General features: G+C 36.1%; 1 protein-coding gene and 1 long non-coding RNA gene across 2 annotated transcripts in view; one reads left to right on the top strand and one right to left on the bottom strand.

The window, feature by feature from the left end:
• The window catches only part of LOC113226979 (transmembrane and TPR repeat-containing protein CG4341), a 167,227-nt gene that overhangs the window by 55,558 nt on the left and 85,573 nt on the right, over nt 1-26,096 (top strand). The gene's annotated exons all lie outside the window — the stretch shown is intronic.
• LOC113226980 overlaps nt 3,599-26,096 on the bottom strand; it is an 86,344-nt gene continuing 63,846 nt past the window's right edge. Inside the window, exon 3 of the long non-coding RNA XR_003310162.1 lies at nt 3,599-3,659. This is a non-coding gene — a long non-coding RNA (uncharacterized LOC113226980). The remainder of the gene's footprint in view (nt 3,660-26,096) is intronic.

Genomic DNA, 26,096 nt, shown 5'->3' with positions numbered 1-26,096 from the left:
CAAATATCGGCGTAATCGCGTAACATATACAAAAACAATTCAGTCGAATTGAGAACTTAGAGATTAAAAAACAGTTTCCTTTTTTAACGTGTACCGTGTGTCTCATTTTATAAATGTTTAAGTTACATAATTAGTTAATAATTGATTAAATACTTTTGATAGGTTGTAGAATGCGAAGTCTTTTTTACCTTACCTGTATATAATCAAAATAATAATTTCGCAGACTAATCAAAGTTCTTGTACTTACTGGTACACGTAGAGTTTTGTGATTTCGACCATTGCTAGGGTTGTAAACGTTTTTAAAATATATATTTTTTTATATAATATCAAGTGATGGGATGAACAAGTCGTGCGCCTGATGGTAAGAATGGTTACCCTTCAAAACAGGAACACAGTAATGGTGACATTACTGCTTGGCGGCAGAAATAGGTAAGGTGGCAGTACTACCCTGGACGAACTCTTTCACAAGGACTTATTATGTTCTACTGTCTGTCTGTCTGTATCATGAATTTGTTTTCACATGTACGTCATATGTATTTATTATACATCTGTTTTTACTGTTTTGAAATTCTCAGAATGTCGCATATTAACTTTAACACACAAGGTTGGTTCAATATGCAAATTTAACACATACCGAATCTATTTTAAGTCTTTTACATACGGTTAACACACAATACCATACATTACGTACAAAAGTCGTTTGAAGAGAACATTGACTGATATATTATTTTTAGATAATAAGACAGGTTACGGGGCGGTACACTTCACCTGAAGATGTAATTTGGTCTGTATGTTATTGTATATATTTCTCAACAGGCGTTGGATTTGTATGCTAAAGTTCTTTCTTTTTGTCTTTCTATAATCTACATATTATTTGTCACCTTGCATTTGTTGTATCCATCATGTATGACGTCTTTCTAACCAATTATCTACTTGTGTAAGCATTTAAATCTCGTCATGTGGCAATAAGATTTTTTATTACTTATATTGAAATAAATAATTACCTTTTTTGCACTGAATTGTTTTAACGGATATACCTACTTAATATTTACTAATTTTTGTAATTATTCAACAAGTCGTGCATCTAGTGGTAAGAGACACGCCTGTCAATGAGAGTTGCAGTGCCATTGAGACCTTTAAATCGCAAATATCAGATCTTTGCGATTTAATGCTCTGACTGGCACTGCCATTGCGCCCATTATCCTGAGACAAGTCCCATGTGTCTGTAACTTCACCAGCACCCTTACCATTGGCGGCAGAAATAGGTAAGGTGGCAGTACTTCCCAAGACGAACTCGTTCACAAGGAGCTCTACTGCTGCTAAATAATGATTGAAATAAATGTACTAAACTTTCATATACTTTACTGACTTTAATCCGAATCAAATGTAATCGCCCAGTGCCATGTTTACAAACTTACAACATCATATGCCAGCAGTCGATAGAATGGAATTCGACAATATTGAATTTTCAAAGTAACTTTGTTCAATCCGATAGTGTTTGTCTTTCATTTCGTAGTCGAGTCACTGACGTTTGGAGTGTGAAAGAATTGTTAACTCTATTTGTTGTCTGTTATTATATTGTTTGTTATTATCTGTTATTTATTTACTATATATTTTATGAAACAAAGAACAAGCGATCTTTATATATGTATTTTGCTAATGGATCTTTAGAATTTTTTCGAATCTAATTCGAACAAATCGTATGTGGTGGTAAGCGACATGCCTACCCATAACCATTGCTGTGTCGCTAGAGCTTTAAATCGCAAAGATCTGAGGACCACCGCCACTGCGGCCGTCACCCTGAGACGTAAGTTGAAAAGTCTTATGTGCCTGTAATTTTATCAGCACCCTTACCGTTCAAAACGGAAACGCAATAATGCTCACATTACTGCTTGACGTCAGAAATTGGTAAGGTGGCAGTAACTGAACTCTGAAGCTCTACTGCTACTACGTAGAAGCTACACATAAATATTATATCACGTTAAGATAGTACAGGGTTTAATAATTTTTAAATTACTTTTATGGATTTTCCGTTATGCATTACATAATGTATGTGGCTGTTAGTAATTGCGAAAACAAATTTAATAAGTGCAGTGTATTTTGCGTCTTTTGGTGCAATAAAAAGTAGAAACACAACAAAACAACAGCAAAAAGAGTTAAAATTCCGTTGCACAATACTGAGCCAAAGGCATCAGCGAACAATCCCAAATGAATTAGTATAATGTAATGGGAATTAAACCCGTAGGGTGTTGATGGTTCATTCCACTAACATCTTTGGATTAGAGCCAAATTCACCTGCAAGTGGCGCATTTGCTGAAAAATGGATGAGGCTCTGGTGGATTCTGGCTGCCGGAATAGAGTTATATGAATGAAAATTTCTCTTTGCAGATTTGAAACTTTGCGCGTGTTTCTTTTGTAAGTTTTACCTTTGACAAAATATAGTTACAAATCTTATTTATGTTTAATTTTAATATTATTACATTTTTATTATACATTTGAAAATTAAATGTAGGTCCTTTTTATTGGTACATTTTTCACTTTTGCGTTATAATATACTTCACTTGCTTATTTGACTCTTTCTAGTTTTGTAAATAACCAATATTATGTGTAAATTTTGTCTAATCTTAGTCACTCATCTTAACACCCGATCCACGTTCAAAGAGACCGTGACATATAAATTTTATGAAACGTAGAGTTATCTAAACTATGGTCAAATTAATAAAATAACGCACACACTGATAGCCCATCACTAGGGAAACCCCGTCTAGCGGAACACTCAAATAAATGTAGGCCACACAAATATTTATTCCGGCCTGGAAATCACATCCGGGAATCCAGAATGAATCTTATTGCAAATATTGGTATTATTTTTATTTAAACATAAATAATTAATTATCCACCCGTAAAGAACAATATAGTAATTTGATTAACTTTCAAATTGTGTTTTCGCAATTACATCAACTTTGAGCTATGACTGCATTTAGTTGCATATGCAATATGTCCACGCTAGATCAGACACGTATACCTGTACCAATAATCGCTCACATCATCGTTCGACATTGTGCAATAAAACCATTTAAACGACGTGAACTTAAATAAGGAACATTTTGCACGTTTGAGGACATAGTCGGTCTTCGACGAGATGTTCTCAGATATGTCTCGTTAACAAATGTCCCGGAAATGCTTATGGCATAGAGAAAAATTGCAGTCACCGAGAGAAAATTCTCGTACCCTGCAATATTGTGCATGTTTATAGAAAATGTTATTAAAGTCTATTTTGTACAAAAACGTTTTATTCTTGCTTTCAATAGAGATACTAGGTCGAAAGACTTTGGAATCTCTACTCTCAGCACACGTTTAGGTTTGTTGATTGCATTCAACGTGGAATCGATTAAGAATTTTAACTTACACTAAAATCAAGAGCTGTCAATTGTTCTGATTAAAATAACTAAATGTAGCGTAACAAATATATCGTAGTATCACGTCCGTGTCAGAACAATATCTTCCACGAGAGTCAAATTTTGTTCAAAAATTGCTATATAAAAAGAGAATTTTGTCACTGTTACCATAGCTGTCTCTTTCCATGCGACTTCGCGTGTGACATCCGACCCTTGTTGCATGTCGAGTGCTGAGGGTCGTCTTATGTCAATCGTGAGATTCTGAGAATATTAAAAACTGTTTACAATCCACATTCGCCTTCTGTCTTCGACATTTCCCTAGTGGGACATTTTCTTTATCGCACGAAAATCATCCACCTTGTATCAAGAGCGCCCGAGTCAGAAGAAGAACAAGAGAGAATTGTAGACCTTTGTAGTCAAGGGTTCTTGTTTTAAATTTTTAGTGCCTTGTTATACGTGTTTCAGTTTATTTTTTATATACCGTGAGTGGTCACGGTTCTTTGTAGTTTCTAAGAGTTGTTTTAGCCTCGCTTAAAGGTTTTTTACATGGCAATGCGTTCTATACTTTCACATCCAAATCATACAATCTAAAGTACCTTTTTTATAAAAGCTCATTCAAAAAACAGCGAAGCTAGCTAAGGAAATAAAATATCAAGTTTATTTCTATTGCCGTAAATATTTCTTAATCTTCGCAAAGGTGTTCAAAACTTAAACAAAATTTAATAAAAGCTTCGGTGTAAAAAAAGTTATTGGCTTGCAAAGTCACCATTTGCTAACTAATAACACGTCGAGAGCAATTCAATAAGCCTAAACACGATATAAATAATCGGGGAGTCGGGTTAGTTTGCAGACTGCCCTGGTTGCAGCTTCAGATCAAAGTTCGATTGGGCCAGTAGAAGTAAAGGAGATTGCACGAATTAATTCAGCTTTCCCTTCCCATCATCCGGAGGCCAGACGTAGGCTGGGGTTCCACCCCTATGTTGTGAATATTCCACGAATTCTCACGAAGCGTTTCCAAATTTATATGGCGAATGGCTATGGAGTTGAATTCGCATCATTAAAGTACAAATTTGTGTTAAGCAAATGTTGAAACGGGCGTCAACGCTTGGATAAAGTCGAGCGGCTTCGCGTGTCGACGCAGGTCGCCGCGCGTCACTTGAGCACAGTGAGGCGTCAGACGCCGACCACACTGTGATTCGGGCGGACTAATGCGTGCGTCGTCGCGCGACGACGCTTTCAAGTCAAGCGTTGTAGTTGAAAAACAGGACGCGACGCGATGCTTCGACTATGCGCTATTGTGAGTTGAGCCTAACAATTACTAAGGTTACCATATAAATTTAAAAAATGTAAAAAAGACTAGGCTCAACGATATCTATGTACTGGACTAGGCTGCATAGTCTAAAGATCTTTGCCTTTCCGCAAGGCAAAGTACATACCATAACAGTAATAATTGCAGCAACTCGACTGTATTTTGTCTTTTAATTAATTTGTTTTTTTTTAGTAATATAATAATTATAGATAGAAAGCGGAAGGCCCCTGGGTCAAGGCAAAATGAAATGTAATATCATTAGTAAACATTCAGTACTATCTGCCTGCCTAGCTCATTCCCAATAGGCATAGAAATAGAGATATATGAATCTTATTTTAATTTTAAATAATTATGAATTTGTGGCTTTGTGATCATGATTGTCAAGAGTAGCCTGATTGATTTTCATTCCTCGCCAATTCCTCGCAGTCATGGTAAGGTTTTTATAAAAAAAATTATATTCTTATCGAGTTCTTAATTTTTCTCATTCCCCATATTGAGAATGAAGTTATTTTTTGTCGGATCTAAATCGCTTATATTTGTAGTGTGATAAGTTTGTGTGTGCGAAAGTCAGCTGTGGCAATGGGAGCTGTAAAAACCCGATGATCAATAATAAATCCAAATATCGAAAACATTGACTTACAAATAAATGGACGACGGGTCTAATACAAAAACCACGAAAAAAATGTCCCAAGTCAACCTATTCGAAATTTAAATTGTAATGTCATCGTAGTATCGCGCTGTCCGTAGAACAAATGAAGACTAAAGCGGAGTGTCGCGCTCTGTATACGATTTTAGCGCCTTACAAGTGCGGACACTTTTTAGCGCGGACCCGACGTTCATATAATTGTAAGTCAATGATCGAAAACAAAAAAAACTTCCTTCAATCTGATAGGATTCGAGCCAGTGTCCCTTGTTATGCCGTAGCCACTACACCACCACAGTGACCTCAGTAAGTGAGTAACTGCATAAGTAGCTCATAGGTACGCTGATAGTGACAAAAGCTTCTTGTCTCGAGTCTGTTGTGTTTATGGTACCGTCGTTGTTTCCGATTTCCATAACACAACTGCTTTATTAGGTACTTACTTGGGATCAGAGCAACGTATGTGATGTTGTCTAATATTTATTTATTATTATTTTTATTTATTTACTTTTGAATCACACTTTGTTCGATGACTGGTGGCTTGGGAACCGCGATACAAAAGCAGCTCCCAACGAAGGTTATTATTATAGATTACAATCCAGTGACTCTTAGTGGAAATGTACAAATAAATAATGGAGTCATTCAGCAATATAAATACATATCAACTTTACTATATCTTATAACATAAGGCGTCATGGATTTGAAGCTTTTAGGTGCACTGCAACTGTTTTGGATATACGTGTATTTATCACCAGGCGCATGACTTGTTCGTTCCATTACTTGGTAAAAAAAAGGTAAGTTTGGCTTTGTGAGTTTGTTTAAGTGATGACTTTATTTGCAACTGGTACACACTGAAGTATCACATCATACTCGTAAAATAAGACGCAAAACGTGAAACTCTGAGTTTAACTAAAGCCGTAGCCACGTTGACTAGATCAGTTAATTTTTCGCAGCGCGATTAGCATTTGCATAAGCGGCGTGCCTTTAGTAAATTACTTTCCTGAAATGAGAAAATACTGGAAGTGATAAAAGTATGAAATTGCACTGCTGAAAGTTGGAATAAGTACGGACTATTTATATTTAATTAAAAATGTTAATACTTTACTGAGATCTCTCTGTTGAAAGAGTTGGTATTTGAATTGCTAATTATTGCAATAAACCTGTTTAAGTAGCTTTAACTAATTTATTCTGCCACAAAAGTATTCAATGGCTATGAGAATGAAATAAAATAATTAAATTTCAAAGAATCCGTTTCAAGCGAATCGTATTTTCGTATCTGTTTAAAAAAATGGATAATTTGCCTCGATTCACATTATGATGAAGCTGAAATGTCCTTTAAGTGAGTTAAGTACCACATTTATCGAGGACGCATCGCATTAAACCGGTCAGAAAAAGCGTCGGCGGTTGGAGCGGAAACGAAACGTGTAAAGTCTTTTTCACTCTTATTAAAATGCCATGATGTGCACGTCAACCACACCAATTGCTTGATCTCAAAGTAGGGAATCCCCTGTACTATGAGTACTAGAGCGACGGAATTTATTCTGGCGCACATCCCAAAACACCCAGACCAAAACCAATTTAGAAAAATTTAAGAGACTGTGGAGATGACTCCCGCACCGGGTTGTTCTTGGCGCAAAGATTGTCCACAGCCATACAGCGAGGAAATGCGGCAAGCGTGATGACCTTTGCGCCGGGATAGTCAGTCCGGCCTTTTTGACTAGTGTGAGCACTGAACCATGTAATTTCTAATTTATTGACTTATTGAAATTATTTGTTATTCAATAATTATAATAAATTTTTATTGTTTATTTAAAAAGTTTATTTCTCATATGGGTCCTGTTTCTCATGTTGCCCACAATGTAAACCGCTGAACCACCGAGGTCGTCAAATACATTATTGCATACATTAAAACGTTATTGCATGGACTTAAAGCTTTTATTTATTTAGATGCCGCGTTAATAAGCGTGACTCCATGACAAGCCGTATGTATCAATACATACATGATCAGGCGGTCTATTCCCATTCTCTGTCCCATATCAGCTCGAAACAATTATTGTCAAATATTACTCGTCCAAATCAAAAAACAATGTTAAGTACGAAGCTGCTTTCTTATTTGACAGTAAATGTTTCGGACGAATGTAGGACGGAGAACGGGAGTAGACCCCCAGATATGTAATTACTGCAACTTTTTGTCTTTTTGTCGATGTAGACTTGTACTGAATTTGTTATATTCGCGATAACATCTGTGTCAAACGTCTCAAGAACCTTGAGGCACTGAGTTTTTCTGTTTCGTGGCTTCTGGTAGATACGGGATTTAGACAAATAGTGTACTGTTGTGTCGGCCGGTCGGACAGTGGAGATCAGGAGACGACCAAGCTGTTCCAATATCTGAGCGAGACGTCTGATGAGCAACTAGTCATTCTTCAATGCACACCATCAATAGTGGTTGTTCCCGTACCAGATGACCGATCATGCTGGGAGAGAGACGCGTAAACTTGTGTTAACGCTAAGCCTTTCCCAACTTGTCAGTGGCGCCACCAAGATCCCAGATGTTCAGTCTCATACGACAAATTGCTTGGACCTACTACTAACAGCTGATCCAGATCTATACTCTGTGATTGTAGATGCACCATTGGGTACTTCTGACCACTGTCTGATGAAAGCTATATCCACATTCTCCCCACCCGATCAGGGCCCTAGTGGTACGAGACGGGTATGGCGATACAGGTTAGCAGATTGGGACGAAATGCGCCATTTTTTTTTGCTTCATATCCCTGGCAGACTAGCTTTTCTTCTTTTTTATGAGACTTGTCGAGCTGTGATGCTGTGAGCTGCTGATGCTGTAGTCGAGATTTTGCGTTTGGGTATGGAGTATAACATACCGTCCTCTGAAGTGCAAAAGAGTGTTACGTAGGGCAAAGTTCGACCATGTGCACCGCATAGGGGCCAAACTTGCCTCTTTTTCAGCAAGCAGTCAACAACTGTCTCCTGTCGTACCTTGAAGACAACGATCTCCTCAGTGATCGCCAGTACGGATTCCGAGGGCGATCTACTGTCTTTAGACATTTCTAAAATCTTTGACAGGGTCTGGCACGCAAGCCTTTTAAGCAAGCTTCCCTCTTATGGGCTTCCCACTGACCTTTGTAATTGGATTTCGGAATTCTTGAGTGAACGTTCGATTCGAGTGAACTTAGAAGGCTACCTACTCTTCCGAACATCGGGTGATAGATAGGCCGGAGTTCCTCAGGGTTCCGTACTGTCTACAACTCTCTTTCTGTTGCATACCTCTTTCTGTGTAAGTTCACCGTTAAACCCTACTGGGGTTTAACGGTGTTTTACATTGTTTATGTATACTTTTTTCTTAAAACAATAAAAAAAATAAAAAAATGAATGATATGTTAATTCCAGGTGCCTTTGGGTATGGTGATGACGGCACAGTTGTGGATAGGTACTTGACCAATGCAAGGGTCAGTGGAGAAGAAAACCAGTCTTGTAGAGAGTCCATGGTTAGTCGTTTGAATTTGACTCTTAAAGCAGTCTCCGGTTGGGGTGATGCCAATCTTGTCAAATTTAATGCTACCAAAACGCAGGCGTGTCTATTTTCCACAAAACGGAATACCTTTCACCTGACTCCGACTTTTCGTGATATATCCATACCGATAGCAGACCATCTCCAGCTGCTTGAAATGAACCTGTCGTCCAATTTGAACTTCGGCAGATACATTGAATCCATGGCCAAAAATGCAACTAGGAAGCTTGGCATCCTTTCTAAGGTGAGGCGTTACTTCACACCGGGATAGTTGCTTCAGCAGTACCAATCACAAGTTCGGTCCTGTATGGAGTACTGCTGTCACTTATGGGATGGCTCTGCTGAATACCAACTGGCCACTTTGGATTCAATCGACAAGCGTACCAAAAGGCGAATAGGTGACTCGGAATTAGTTGAGGCGAAGCTGCAGAGCCTTGAACGCCGCCGTAAAGTTGCCTGCTTATCGGTATTCTACAGGATATATCACGGAGAGTGTGCGATGGAATTGTATAATTTGATTCCTCCTTCCTTCTATCATCGGAGGACTAGACGTGGACTGGGATTCCACCTCTATGTTGTGGATATTCCCAGGATTTGCACGAAGCGTTTCGCTTCCACATTTATATGCCAAGCGGCCAGAAAGTGGAATTCTCTTTCCGCGGACGTATACCCCGAATGCTATAACTTTGACTTTTTCAAGGCGAGAATGTGCATGGTACATCGTCGACCTCATCGTCACTTTCCATCAGGTGAGATGGAGGACATAAATGTGCACTTATTTATAAAAAAATCCAGAAAAATATGTTTCGCAAAATCGTCGACTTTACATAAATATCGTTGTGAAAAATAGATTTTATATTCCGATGTATCCAACGTTCACAATTATTGCTAGCGATTGTCGCGATTTGTACTTGATTTTTTTAAAGTATGTTTTCAATTTGTCTGTATATTGTTTTGTATATTTGGGTGTGGTCAACAGACAACGCCAAAACGTGTACCGATTTGAATTATTTCATTTTCAATCCGTCACAAATAATACAATACTATACTAGTAATGCCATGTTTGATCTTAGTCGTGGTCTTTGAAGATATAATAATCAAAAGCAAACTCGGGGTCTGTTATTTTAACATTTATGTTATGATTAGCTGTAGATTTAATAGACACCAAGACTCAATACCGAGCTTACGTTTTCGTTCATAAATACTCACATTAGTGACGCTCCATTTTATACGCGTCGAAACCTACACTTGACCCGGAAAACGCGAGCACAAAATGCTTAGTCAGCGATTCTCCACTCAATCCCGAACGTATTAGGATTACCTTATTATTCTTCAGTCTTTTTTTATACATTGTATTGCAGCACAAAAAAATAATTTGTATCCCCAGTTTGTTAAAGAAATAAAATTGTAAAGAAATAAAATTTTTGATATTCGTGTTTGTGTTGAATATACATAGGTGATAACAAAAGTTGACGTGATTTTTTGAATTAAGTTTCATTGCAATATATAAATATTTTTTTTAGTTATTGAATATCATGATATTTTTACTGCCATGATATTAATTCTTTTTTGTATCGCGATTCAATATTGTGCCAACAGATGACGCCTCAAAATATTTCATGAACTTTTCTTCGGAAATAAGTTAAATTATAGTTTCGATTTTCAGAAAACCATCTATATATCCAGAATCCAACACTTTCAACTCAACAACTAAGATAACTAACTACCATAACATGCAGCCGTAGATGCATACCACACCTAGAGGTGCCGGTGATGATTTTATACCGATTTATCGGATATCGAAGTTATAAGAGGTAAAAAAAACTAATATTAATTGCTCTTTCGGTAACTACTCTAGCAAACCATAAAGTTTTTAATGCCTGGGTCTGTCATTTAAAAAAATAAACAACTTCAAAAATACGTCACGACAATCGTGTGTGTTATTGTTTGGGCTGGTGATTTCGGTGTTTATTTATTGAAAACATACCGTAAGTAGTGTTTTTTAAGTTTACCCTGAATATAAATGTTTATAAACTATACTATAAGGAGTAATTTCACGGTAAACGTTAGAACCACTCAAACCGAATATTACCATATTTATCCAAGTACACCAAAAATTTCATTAGTGCTTTTGAAATGCAGGATTTGCGGTGTATTGCTGCATTTTATTTGAGATGTTTTTGTTGGTAGTACGGAGGTATTTATTTAGCAACGCAGAATAATAATTTTTATTTATAAAAACTTGTATTTAAACTGAATCCTTTTCTAATTTGCGAAACCAAATAGCCGCCATGTTGCGGTAGGAGGAGCGCATCGCGTGAGCGGATAAATAACATCGTGTACAATCAACAGCATAGTAAGGTTCACACTATGTGTTTGGACATACTTATTTCACAATGTTGAAGGTGTTGTTGATTGTAATATAGTGTATAAAACAAACTCTATCGGATATGAAAATATTTTTTCGAAAAAAGAAATGTGCCTACATTTTTATTGTGTAGCAATCGTAAACGTAAACTCTGGCTTTCATTATTTTCATACAAATTAACTTTTGGACAAACGCAATTTTTCGCAAGAAGCCCTAATGTTATTAAAATGTCGTAATAACGTTACAAATATGTAGGCGAAACTACACGTACGGTGTTCATAACAACTATATTAATTCTGTACTTCTATTGTATATTACACTAGGCCACACCAATGGTACAATGTGTCAAAATCGTGCATAAGAATTGTTATCTCAAACTATTTAAATAGTGTTAAAAATATCACTATAAAAAGTTGCGATTTGTATGTAGGTACTGAAGTTTTAGTTCATTCATCTATGAATGCACTGGTAATCGTCATACGGCCATCATGTGATTTATCCATTTGATATTTCCTAAAGCCAGTGTGAATTTTAGTTTGAATTTCTTACTGCATTTTTAATGGGTAATAGTAGTAACGTATGTTTAGAACAATCGACATGACACTGAGCTTTAAACCCCAGATTGAAATTCACCTCTATGTCTGTTATGCTAAAAACTGTTCCAAGGAGGTACCTACATAATGCTACGTATGCTTATTGCTGTACTTAAGCATTCCTATGAGGAAGCTTGATTGAGTGTTGATTTAAGGAAAAGGTAAAAAAGGTTCCTGTTATTATTTGCAAATAGATCACGATACGTTATCGTTAAACAATAATTTTGAATTCTGTTATATGTAAAAAACTAAAAATGGAAGAAAACGTTTCTATTTAATCAGATAAAAATACCTCAAAGTTACATTATAATGTTAGTACGCGTTTTTTGATTTATGCCTAACGGTTTTGTAAGTCAATGCCTAACGGGTATCATTTCATTTTGACGAATAAATAAAAGCTCTTAACTTCGTATGTTAAAACTTGTACCAATAGATGGCGCTACAAGTTGAGTGGCGAATAGCTGTTTAAAACTATCGTTAATGATAAAAGTATGTGTTTTGTACGCATATGTATGCGTGTGTGTTTGAATTAAATAGCAAATATTATTATGAGAACGGCAATAAGATTATTAGTCTTCGAGTAATCAAGTTTTGGCAATTAATTAGATATAATATACATATTGGGTTGGCCAAACAGTCCGTGCGTTATCAAAGTACCTATAAATGAAAAATATTCAATAAATATAAAAATTTAATTGACCGATGCCACTCCCAAAGTACCAGGCAAGCAGAAACATCGGAACATGTTTAGCAACAGCAGACGACTTGACGCAGCTGAGATATGCGAAGTAGGAGAGAATGGTAGCAAGACAACTGTGCTGTGTTTGTGACGTAGTGTGATCCACAGCAAGAACAAGCTGGGGGTGTGCGTCTCACCTGGTTGTGTCGTCTATGCGTACTTAGCGGTGGCCGTTACTAGGGCGCTAGGAGTCTTGCAGAGTGTACTGCGTAAGTTGAAGGAACATCTCTATCTGTTTATGATTGAATAATTTTTTTGCATGAATTTTCTTTTGTTTACAAAAACAGGCTTGGGCACGGTCACCTCTAAACAAATTTACAACCGTGGGGGTGTCTATGAGTTTTAGAGTGGTTATACATGGTTTGTAGGCGAATGCATCGTTGCAAAAGCGCGACTGCATCGATACAAATGCGCGATTGCATCGATACTAACGCGCGATTGCATCGATGCAGACGCGCGTTTGCTTAAAATCGTGCGTGTGTGTAAAGGTAGACGATTAGCTACTACATCGCGTTTGCATTGCGTTTATATAGCTGTTAAAGTCGACGTGTGTTACCGATCTTAGAATTGCACTCATAGTGATTTGCTAACTTCACGCGTGCGGTAACACATTGTCAAGTTAGACATCGGCGCAGGCAGGGATTCTATCCTATGTTATTCCTATGTAGTGAAAATACCTAAGATTAGCACGAAGCGTTATGTATCCACATTTGATATGGCGTATGGCATTGGAGTGAAATTCCCTGTCTGCAAATTTGCTCCCTGAACGCTGTAACTAGAGCCTTTGCAAGGCGAGAGCGAGTAGGCATTTTATAGGTGTGCATGCACCATCCTTCGACTTTATGGTCAATTTCCATCAGGATCCCAATTCTACAAATTTTCTTGAAACCACTGGGGACCTACCACAACCTTTTAAAACAATATTATTTTAACCTTACATTGAATTTTCGTACCATGACGCGCGTAAAGTAAGCTTATTATAATGTTAAAACTATGATATTTTATTGGCAACTTTGTGACTATTTATTCATCCACTCAGCTCGTACTATGACGCGACTTCAACGTTAAAGTAATATTGTCCTTATGTCAAATTTAGCAATCTTAAAATAGTTCCACGGATGCAATGGAAACAATATTATTTTCGAATTTATTGTCTAAATATTGGTTTGTAATTATTAAAAGTTAAGTTGAACTTATTTATGTACATATATCTCCTCAATATTTTGTTTATTTAATAGTACAAAGGAAATACTTTATTGTTAAGTAAAAATACGCGATGTTTATTTCGTAAAATTATGACAGCGGCATCTATATGCTCCTTGGTGACACTAACAGTTGACACTGCGAGTAGACTATACATGTTTTATTTATTTTTCTTCATGAAAATGTGGAAAAATATTGAAAACAACGTAATTTTAATAGACTTCATTATTACATGCTTTTCTTTTTTTGGCAGTTAAAATTTTCTGAATGTAAATAATATTAAGTGTTTTAACATTTCGATTCGGAACATCAAAAAAGAAAGAGATTGCATTATGCAGTTCATATAGCGTTATTTCTTACTTATTTTTAGAAAGGAATAGACAATGTTGGGAAATCATTCGTTCATTCAGTCACTTTAGCAATAATACATAACTTGGTTGATAGGTTTGTTATGGTACGAATATGAGTAGTATTATAATAAGCTTACTATAAGCTTACATTGTAATAAGATTGTTTTTTGACAGGTTATGGTAGGCCCCCTGGTCATTATAATTCCATTGCGACTCCCATTGACTTACAAATAAATGGACGACGGGTCTAATACAAAAACCACGAAAAAAATGTCCCAAATCAACCTATTCCAAATTTAAATTGTAATGTCATCGCAGTATCGCGCTGTCAGTCGAACAAATGAAGACTAAAGCGGAGTTTGGCGCTCTGTATACGATTTTAGCGCCTTACAAGTGCGGACACTTTTTATCGCGGACCCGACGTCCATATAATTGTAAGTCAATGGCCACTCCACTGAAATTAAATTGCAATTAAGATAATATTTGTAATTCTACTAATATCTAGCTGCAATGGCAATGAGTTTCAATAGAGTGTATTGAGACTCTATTGAAATATTCTATTCATCCATCACTGGAGTAACTACCTTTAAACTTTATAACTAATGAATACTTAATGCTATCGTTGTGTATGCATCATGTTGGGTTTCGTATACAATAAATAAATGATATAAAATTAGCAGACTTGGGAACCAGGTGAGATGGAAGTCAAATGCACACTTATTTTATCCACAAAAAGGTTAGACTGTGTTTGTCTAGCCTATTGAAAAGTTTTACAAAATTTAGTAGCTCCATGTAAACGAGTTCGTCCAGGGAAGTATTGCCACCTTATCTATTTCTGCCGCCAAGCAGCGGCATAACTAATGTGAGAATTACTGCGTTCTGGTTTCGAAGAGTAGGGGGGCTGGCAAAATTACAGGCACATGGGACTTATCAACTTATGTCTCAGGGTGTCAGGCGCAATAGCAGTGCCCCTCAGATCTTTGTGATTTAAAGTTCTGAGTGGCACTGCGACTGTTATGGACAGGCGTGTCGTTTACCACCAGGCGCACAAATAGGTCGTCCCATCACTTCGTGTTATAAAAAATGTTTTCTTTCTACCCATTCACTTTTATAACTTAATTGTTTCTGAAAACAATTATTGCATTATCGACACTTTATTATTTTACTCGATCGTGGTTAGTAATCAAGAAAGAAAAAGAAATTGTAAGGCCTAAATAATAAATAATTGTTCAAAACAAAAAGTTTATCTACTTAAGTTAGGATGGGTCATCATCTTCAACTCATTTATACGTCTCACTCTTGGGCACGGGGCTCCTCTCAGGCGAGGTTATAATGCGGTTTAACGCAGGTTGGGGACTTCACACTAAATTTCAATTTGAATTAAATTTCGCCCATTCTAGAAGCTTAGAGGTCCGAGCCCGGATTCAAACCCACAGCCTCTGCTATTGAGAGGCTACCACGGCTTGTAGTGGCCATTGTGGGCAGGCGAAAAACAATTGTGTGAAAAAGTTTTTACACAACGGTAGTTTATGTTCATGAGTACAATAAGCCCGTAGAGTATCATTGTATCTTTTTTTTATACACGCTGTAATGAACAATTAGTGCCGCATGATACTTCCAGAGAATTACAAACGGCCCCCCATTTGCTTTTATTACGTGCCGACGGTAACGAGGTTTCACCCCGGATATTATAATTAGCTATAATAACGAGTTCCCATCTTATAGAGTCGTAAAGAAAAAGAAATTGTTAGAAAAGCGTTTCTGCAATTTTGTTAATTTGTATCTGGTGTAAATGTATACAAAAAGTTAATAGTGTATATAGTCTAAACATGTAGTATATTACATAAATATAATAGAATATATTTATGCTATCATTATTGAAAGGTTCTTTTGATTAAGGTTGTCTAAAAGAAATTGCTACTAATAGGTCACCAGTTATACATTAGCTGATTGTAATATACTTAATGTTTTATGTTGTCATTGCTTTTTTTGGTACAGTCAATGTTGAGATTGTCCTAAAATTTACGTTTAGAAGGTTAAAGGTCGTTTTCCACCGGCGTGGCGAGACGAGAATTAAAATTTCGCTGGCCTATTTCCACCAAAAATTGCGATTAATAGTTCGCGCGAATCATTGCGAGCCATCACGTTATCGCACGAGCTAGTGGTGTGATTGTGGATAGAGAAGATTCAGTGCTGTTCAGTTAATTTAGCGGTAATACGCGGTAACATGTCCCGTAAATTATTATTATTGAATATATTAATGGAAGAAGAATCAGATGAAACCATTTTTTAAAATCTAAAATCGTACCTTCCCCACAATCTCACGATATTAAAGCCATCGCGAGCTCGCGCGAGATCGTGCAGGCACTCGCGAGATCGCGCGAAAATCGTGTTTCCGTTGCAGAGTATAATACTCTATGTAGGCGGCAATTTTAACCACCTTTATTACTCTGATATAAACGAAAAATCATATTTATAGAAGGTTTTTTTAAACCAATTTTACGTACGATAATTATTGAGCATGAAATATTTGCCAGTAATTGCGAATCAATTTTCAATAATGTTTAAAGCGTATTTAAACCGCATAAAAACAATAAAACGAAATGTAAATATTAACAAGATTATATTTTTCCATTTTCCATTTTATGATATGGAAAGCGAAAAAACATTTACTGCTTAGGGATCAATTTACCAACAGCTTGTTTTCAAGTCTGCCTATAACTCGGCGATAATTTTATGAGTGTTACACACGAAAGTTCGAGTAGCTACCGCGGGTAGTTGTAAATTAACCTCGCATTCTTACTTCGCAGGGTGGCACTTGGAATATATTTGAATTAAACATTTGACCCACATTGTTTACTTTTTTGTGGACTGTTTTGATTAGTATCTTTAATCGTTCGGTTCGTAATCAATTTTTGTAAGCCTTATTTGGGGTTTCGTAGTGAAGCTGGGAACTCTTATAGTTTCGCCATGAATCATCTTTGTCTCTATCTCTATCTCATAATATGTTACTCGTTTATACACATACTGTCATTAAGTTTGGACTGTAGACGTAGTTAAAAGATGACTCAAAAACCAAAATGAAGAAATTCGATCATACCGTACAACCTAAAGGCTACGGCACCTTGTCCAGAGCTTTTTTAATGCGCTCTGGTGAAATAATTTTAAAAGCAATTGAAGAGCTCGTTCGTAGGGGTATAATTTGAATACATAACTTGTCCTTCTATTTATCTATATATAATTACTATTAATTACGTGTTCAATTTGACCTTCAGTGGACAAATGGATATTGGGATACAAAAAATCAATATGGTTTTATTTTTTTTATCTCTGCATGGAATATATTCTTGAACATTTAAGTTTGAAGTTATTTTTTTGTATTATATCAAGTAATGGAAACAGTAAATCGTGCGCCTGATGGTAAAAGACACGCCTGACAATAGCAGCTGCAGTGCCGCTCAGATCTTTAAATCGCAAAGATCTGAGGATCACTGCACCTATCTTCTTGAAACATATATTAACAATTGTCTGTAATTTCATCAGCATCTTTGCCCTTCAAAACCGGAACGCAGTAATGCTCACATTACTACTTGGCGGCAGAAATAGGTAAGGTGGCAGTGCTCCTCTGGACGAATTCTTTGCACAAGGACTTCTACTGCTACTAAAACTTAACAGACGCGTTTAATGGCCTACGTCGGTACCAAATCGACTAAAAATAATTCAGAGAACCACAAACCGTACTAAATGTTAAAATAAATAGCAATCAATTTAATTCTGATTTGGGACAATGTTTAACAATCTTTCATCTATACACCCAATATCTTGTAAAATATCTACACCCGTGCGGATTAGAACTGTTTGCCCTCTGAGTCGGTACAAAGCGAACAGCGAATATTGACATTGACTGTCACAGTAAATACACGGTTTACCTTTATTTACCAAGCGGACGTAATACGCTCCATGGTTCTGAGTCAATAAGAGTTCGGAAGAATGTAACCTATATCCGGGCTGTCAGAATCAGGCTCGCAAGACGTCGCAAGCCGCCGCGTGCCCCCCTTTGGCCAATTTTTACGGCCTGTAAACCTTTGGTAATAGGTAAGATTTGCGGCCAAATAAAAGGATGTCGTTACGACGTATCATCGTATAATAAGTACTATAGTATAGTTGTTTGTGACGGGAACAGAAGATAGAGTGTGTGTTTTGCTTTATTTTTCTACGACCTAGTTGTTTTTGTTGCTTCTCTTGTAGGAACGTGTTTTTAATAAATCAAGAATGATTTACTTCATGAAAATGACCTCGGATTAGTTAACCTTCTGTTTTGAGGGACAATTTAGGTATTTGCTTATATGGTTTAATAGCTTAAAATAAAAAATACTTCTTACTTCTGAAAATTAAAAGACGTCTAAATAAAATATAACGACTATTAAATTTGTAATAATAAAAATAAATAAAAGTTGTTTTTGTTCCTTTCCTTCAAGGTAGGAACATCTTTTTAATAAATCATTAATGATTCATTTCATGAAAATGACCTTGGATTATTTTATCCCCTGTCTTGAGTGACAATTTAGACACTTACTCGTACGAGTATTATATGTTTAGATTGATTAAAATTAAAAATTGATTTAACTCCTGAAAATTAAAAGACGTGTAAATGAAACGCAATGACTATTATTACAATAAATTAAATTATATATTTTATGCCGGTGTCGTTCTTACATGTCGTAACGATAATTATTTTAGTTAATCGAAGTAAAAGGCCTAAGCTTTGCTACTAGCTTACAAACAGGTAATTTTTCTAAATTAGTCCCGCATGTCTCTAAACTGGTAAGCTCTTCTCTATATAAAACAATCCGGAATGTGGAAAGTATTGATTACCTATATACAATATAGCCCCGACCTGAGAGTAGGCAATTGAATACGTATTATAAGTGTGTATGGGTATTGTCCTCACCCTTTATTTACTTACTTGGTTGAGTGATTTTGGATGAAACATTGTTTACCCAAAATATAGGGAAAAGTTTTACGGTGTCAAGTGTGGTATGAATGGTGCGTTTCAAGTCTCATTTTTACCGCTTAAGGTAAAAATACACGAAGAAAATTCTTTATACATCTATTTTTGACATTACTTTGTTACAGAATCACAAAGTGTTACAATAAAATAGTGCTAGCCTAATATATAAAAAAAAAAAAATTAAGTAGGCATACAACAAAAAGTTATCATGCAATCCATTTCTAGCCTTTGCTTTTAAGGTCACACACATATTATGTTGTTACTTTGTAGCATTTCTTAACGAAATACAGTGTACGTTTTAGTATTACTGGAAAATGGCAATATAATTAAAATTATTTTCGTAACGCGGGTTCAAAAAGGGGACCAATAAATACCTTAGTCACACCAACACAATACTAAAGGCAAAAGAGTAGCCAAATAATGGTTGAATATATTTATCACCACCCTAACCCTTTCAGTGAAATTATAAAAGGGCCAAAGGATATTGGATTTCGGAGGTCGACGTTCATTTGTTTTTCATATATCCTTGAGGCGCGTGTACCTAATCGAATATATTTAAATTCAAAAGGTAATCCTGACAATTTTCCGCCAACTGCGGGCCAAGGTTTTGTAAAAAGACTATAGTGGGCGGAATTGCGGTTGACGAGGGTGTTTTGAACAACGTTGTGTGGAAATGCTGATTCTTCAAAATTTACAATACGTTACTTTAAAACCATATTTTATTATGTACTTACTTCTACCATAAGTATTCAGGGACAGTTGTCGGTAGTGACCGCATGATATATTTGTATGTAAATTGTTACTTCTTATTGACTGCTAGAAGCAGTGTAACTATAGTGCCATACAAAATTGTCAATATTTTCGTTAGCGACAAACACTGTCACTGTAAACTAACGGAAAAAGGTGCTTTTCTATAATGTTATTTAATTTGTAATATTCTTATAACACTCAGGGAACTGTCAATTTACATTAAACTTTATTTCACTTTCCACAAGTTAAATATTATCAAGTTCTTTTTATTAAATTCATAACATATCACTACCATGATATTCAAGTATCTTTTGCGGAATCACTCTACTAGTTTGTTATAATTAATAATAATAAATAACAACACAATAAAATATTTTTTATACAATTTCATACAAAGTAAAACATAATTATTAATACAAAGTTCGAAGGAATTTTTCTTAAAGTTCGATCTGTGTAAGTGTTAATAATTATGACAAATTAACGGAGTAATTTCACAAAAGTAATGAACATTGCGATGTTCAATAAAGATAATATTACAATTATTAAAACGACATCTCTAGTCAGTCCCTGGTAGCTGTAAAGGTACCTGGATGAGTGAAGAAAACTTGTCATAGATTTTTTACTGCCAGAACTACGGCAAAAAATCGTTAAAAACTAAAAATCGAAAATCTACCAATAAACACGTAGAAAAAAATCGTAAGGTCTTGCGAGAGCATCAGATACGGTATGCGGAAGACGCTGGTTTGAATCCAGCCGTCAGTATTAATAATTATAACAAAGTTCATTTTGTGCTGGTCTCAAATAATAAACCTATGAAAGACACTAATTTTTATTACATTTTATTTTAATTTTATTTTTTTGTACATAAAAATAGAGTATGATCAATTAGTAAGTGTATTATGATAACGGACTGTATATTGTCTGCAATATATACATCTTGGTACTTGGTGTAACAGGCTGGTGTCCGCACCGTCAAGGCGCCTTTGCGCACACGCAATATATATATATGTATATAAAAATTTAGTTAATGTAAAAAATTCAATTTGACAAACTGTTAAGATTATAAATCTTTGCTTAGAAAATTGATAACAGAAATTCCAGGTTTATTGCCTAACCCATATGGCGGACCGAACAGTGCCATGAGTTACTTCGAGAAAAGGATCTACGGCCGTGCCTGCGCTCGTCTTTGGGCGGGGCACTTCCGTGCTCCCGAATAAATGTACCATATAATCATGATTACCTAGTTCTACTATTAAAACTTGAGTACTTAAAAAAATTGTATATTATATAATACAGTGGAATTCTTTTTATTTTTGAAGACTGACTGCACGATCTTTTTTAACATTTTGACTTTCTTCTACGCTTGCTTTTTAGATTACAAATAGTATGCCCGAATTTAAATCTCGTTTTGGAATATATTTTGTTTTTTTACTGTTTGCAGTCTATTTGGTGAAATTATAGACACATGGAAGTTGTCAATTTATATCTCAGAGTGCCTGGCGTCGTGGGTGTTTCTCACATATTTGTGATTTGAAGCTCTCAGTGGCACTGCAACTGCCAGGGACAGGCATGTTACTTAACATTAGGCAAACGACTTGCCCGTCCCGTTACTTGGTATGATAAAAAAATATTTTCCTCAGTAACTTGCAAGGTCTCACAAATGCAGAAAAACAGGCATTAATATTATATTACAAGATGTAGTGTATTTAAATGCTAAGAAAGTTCTTCAATTAAATTAGCCACTTCATGGAATGAACCAAAGACCTATACCATTGAGAGACTCTTGCCACACAATGGAACATGCAGCTCTATACTCTCCTAAGGCCCCATGTACATCAGCATGTACATATTATGTGAAATGATTCAGACCTAAACAATATTATTTATATGATCATGTCAACGCCCAGTGTACATTATAATGAAAATATCCTATTCAAATTTGGTGCTATATATTCTATATACGGTATCTAGAAAAATACGTTTTTCATACGAAACTGAGGGCATACTACATGGTTTAAGCCTGAAGCATATAATCATATTTAGTACATTTTAATATACATTAGGTGTTTAGGGCTTTTTATTTTTGTTAGTTTTTCCCATTGTGTTATTTGCTGGATCTTAGGAAACTTAAAAAAAAATCCACTCACAGAGTACTTTAATTTCACTCTGTAATACACGGAAACTTTTTAATTTGTTTATAGATAATATAATAATTTCCACTTCTTATTTCACGTAATAAGAAACTTTTACTTCAATCCCGTACATTTACCAGTCATAAACCAACACGGTCGTAGTTAAAGAGCTGTGTCATAAAACAGCTGTAGGCTCAGTGCTACTATGTTATAATACGTCAGATGTAGAAGACCGGTAAAGTTACGTTTCCACCAGACACGATGCCTCTCATAATATTATTTGCGGCTGGTGTGTACGTGCTTCGAATTTCGCCATCCCAAGCTACTTGGTTATGACGATATGAAATTTGTTCGCAACAGGAAACTTGCTATTTACCTTCGGCGCAACGATGAGCTCATATTACGAGGAAGGCTGCATTTTGACGATACAAATGCTTGAATTCTAAATTATTTGAATGCGTATTTACAGCTGCTAGTGTACTGAGACTTGTGTTTCTGACATTTTAGCAACTTTGTAATAGTTGCTTTCGTGGATTTATTAGCAGTAGAGTCCTTGTGAAAGAGTTCGTTCAGGGAAGTACTGCCATCTTATCTATTTCTGCCGCCAAACAGTAATGTGAACATTAATGCATTCTGATTTTGAAGGGTAATGATGCTGGTGAAATTACAGGCACATGAGACTTATCAACTTAAGCCTCAGGGTGGTACTGCCATTGTTATAGATAGGCGTATCGTTTACCACCAAGGACATGAATTAATCGTCCCGTTACTTGATGTCACAAAATATTTATTAAAATATAAGGCAAGGCAGACTAGAAGGAGCTTGACTGTGTGAAAGGTCACCCATGTCAAGGACTGTGATGGACCGCTCAAATAAAATCTGCAAGGGGCGGTCCTTTGCATGAGTGCACCAGAGTGTTCACCAATAGTCTTTATGGCGAGATATATTATCGTGAGGTGAGCCACATCAGCCCCAGACTTCTTCTGACAGAACTTCGTGATGATCACGACCGCTCTGTCAGAAGTGCTACGAAAAAGAAGAAAAATTTATAATAGTAATTTGATTGAAGTTAGGTATTGATACCTTTCGATTTAAGCAATTATCTGACAATTTTCATTCTAGAAGCAATGACGCAGTTAAATGACGAAAATAAGTTCTAAGAAGCACTATGTAAGCCAAAGCCAATCTATCAACTTCTGATGTCTTTTCAATTCTCTTATTTGGGTTACGATCTACTTCTACAAGTAGCAGGTTACTTAATTCGACGTAGTGTAATAGCGGGTTAATCCTACTTTAGAAGATATAAGTCATTTGCCATGATATTCAAATAAAAATGTCGTGTCATTAAAGGTTATTTCTGCCACGATTTTCGGAGAGCACACCGTTTATCGGAGTGTTACCATTACCTACGCAAATACGACATTGTGATTTCGAACATGAAACTGGGTTGAATTCAAATATCGAATAATTCTTGTGTAAAAATATATTAAATACAATGCGTACTATCACTTAGTAATGCGTATCTACAATAAAATCTTTACAACATGCTTTTATTGGGCAAACATAAAATATTATTCCTTACGTCAGAGAAAGCCTGCGGTTGGAATTAAAAAGCTTTTTCCTGTTGTAGAGATTTCGTCATGTAGTTATGAGGACATTAAAGTTAATGGACCCCTCGGCACCGCCTACTTCGGCGACTTTATGAGTTTATAGGCCAGGTATCTCGCTGGCAACATTTTATTTGTAAGAAATTTTGTCTTCCCCCTTTTTTCCTGCTACAATTTGTGCAAAACTTCGTGTAATGCCGCAAAATTTATATTCACACGAATACCTGTGACATTGGTATTTAGGTAAATAAATTTGGAGCATTAAGAATGACTCGTTTCAATATTGTTCGAGTCACGTAGGTTTCGCATATTTATGCGTATACATCAGTAAGATATTTCATTCGGCAGGTTTTTTGTTGTTTGAAAAATATATATAGAAATTCGATTGAATTTAGTTTGCAAAACTTTATCTCATTTCATGAACTTTGCTAAACTTCCATCTTGTTACAGTTGAAGGAATTTAGATGTAATTCGGTGAGTAGAGAGTTTACGTCCTCGATTCACTCAAGGAAACAATTTTTCATCCCGAACGTGAATGAAGTCACGAAAGTCAGTGATTGTTTAAATATTCATCAGCGTCCAAACCCGAGTTTCAAATTTCCTGAGTTTGATAGCAGCTCAGACGCCTCGGCCTCGACCGGATTCGTTACTACTTAATGGTGTTGGTTTTTCAAACGGACTGGCAAATGAGCCGACATTTCCGAGCCGAGGACGGTAATGTCAGCAAGCCAGTAAATTTTCCAGATAAGCACCCCTCTGACGGTTAGGCCAAGTTCTCTCTTATTTCATTAAGTTATTTGCTTTGAGTTTAACTCGCGCTAACGAAATAGACAGACTGTTTGCTTGGAGCGTGTACTCTCAGCATGTACGCTATACTAGGTGCTTGAAAAATCGAATTGTGCTAATGAAAATTCTGTATGTTTTGCAAAATTGCGTATCTAATATTTTTTCTACTCTCGGTGCCAATACTGATTTTACCGCTTACGAAAGTATTTGTGTTAAAGATGAAAAAAATATGAGCTAATTTTAATTGTAAATGATATAAATTTGTACACGTAGCAGCAGCGGAAGTTGGACAATCTACACAAAAGCGCCGCTGTTGCAAACTGAAAATTTGAACGCAGTGCAAATGGCGTAGGGTACAATTTTCTACAAATATTTATGACTTTTTGTATACATATATATATCTCTATCTTGCGTGACTCGTCGTACATTTTAATGACTAGAATAAGGCTTTGCATTACACAAGTATTAAACACTCTGTACAAGCACATTGGAACACTATATTCCCTCTATCAAAAGCGCGCTTAATCAATTTAATGTTGACTTAGATACAGTGCGTTTCACCGAGCTCTATGTTGCTTTCAGTATATTATATGGAACTTAAAGATACATCTATACAACAGTTTAATGAACCATTATTACGTAAATTGATAAAGAACTTTCAAACAGTGTACATTAGCGAGATTATCACATAAACATTTTTTTCCTGCTAGGCTTTGAACAATTGAGACTTTCTTCGAGAAATACGTGAATAGTACGCATTCAAGAAGATGACAATACACGTTATCATTAGATATTAATAATAATAATAATGTGAAAAATATCACATTGAAGAATTCGGTTACCAAAACATGAAAAGAAAAAACGTTCAAAGCCGTAATTACAGCCAGACAGTTTTACGTGCTTGTGTAACGTATTGTGGTAAATATAGAGAATTTCATCAGAGGTCACGTGTGAACGTGTAATTATTGTACGGTTGGGAAAAGGCTCGTGTATAATTCAGGCTTGCCGCCCTTATTCCGATTGATTAATGCCGTGCTCATCTAAGTTTCTCCGAGATTTCCGTTTCACTCCTGCGCTCTCCCTTGGCAGTGTAAATTGTGCTGGAAATCCGAAACGGCGTCGTTAGTTCTGCGCAGGGGTTTCCCCTGGGCCAGGTCAGGCAGGGGACGCGGCAACCTCTATAAATCTTATCCTCGAGCTTCCCGCAACTAACAAGCCGGCGCGCCTTCACCAGCTTAGTCTCACCTCGCCCAACCCCCAGTAAATATATAACCCGCAAACTTTTCATAATACCCCTTTAAAGAGATTAGACTATTTTCATATTAATCATACAGTGTCTGAAGGGTTGCCGCGATAGGTGCTATAGTAATTTAATAATCCAAAGGACCGTCTCTCCGCGATTCTATCCCGTATAAATCAATTTTATCGAGCTGCCTTCGCTGTGGATTAAAATTATTACCACTGGGGAGATGTGGCACATATAACTATTGCACGGATACACTTAGCTTAAGCGACTTTGTGACTTGAGTTAGGTAAATTAATTACATTTTACGCTCATAAAGGTACACTCGTATTATAAATTATTTACACATGGCACAGTGGCAAAGATATGTAGGTACTTCTATTTCCCAATAGGGTTTTTGACAAAGTTCACAAAGATTTTGCAAAATAAAAAATAAA

Source organism: Hyposmocoma kahamanoa, unplaced genomic scaffold, assembly GCF_003589595.1.
Source record: "Hyposmocoma kahamanoa isolate Upper Pololo Valley unplaced genomic scaffold, ASM358959v1 202, whole genome shotgun sequence".
NCBI classification, from domain to species: Eukaryota; Metazoa; Arthropoda; class Insecta; order Lepidoptera; family Cosmopterigidae; genus Hyposmocoma; species Hyposmocoma kahamanoa.
The sequence above is the reverse complement of the archived record's forward strand: the minus strand, read 5'-3'. Positions and strand labels throughout refer to the sequence as shown.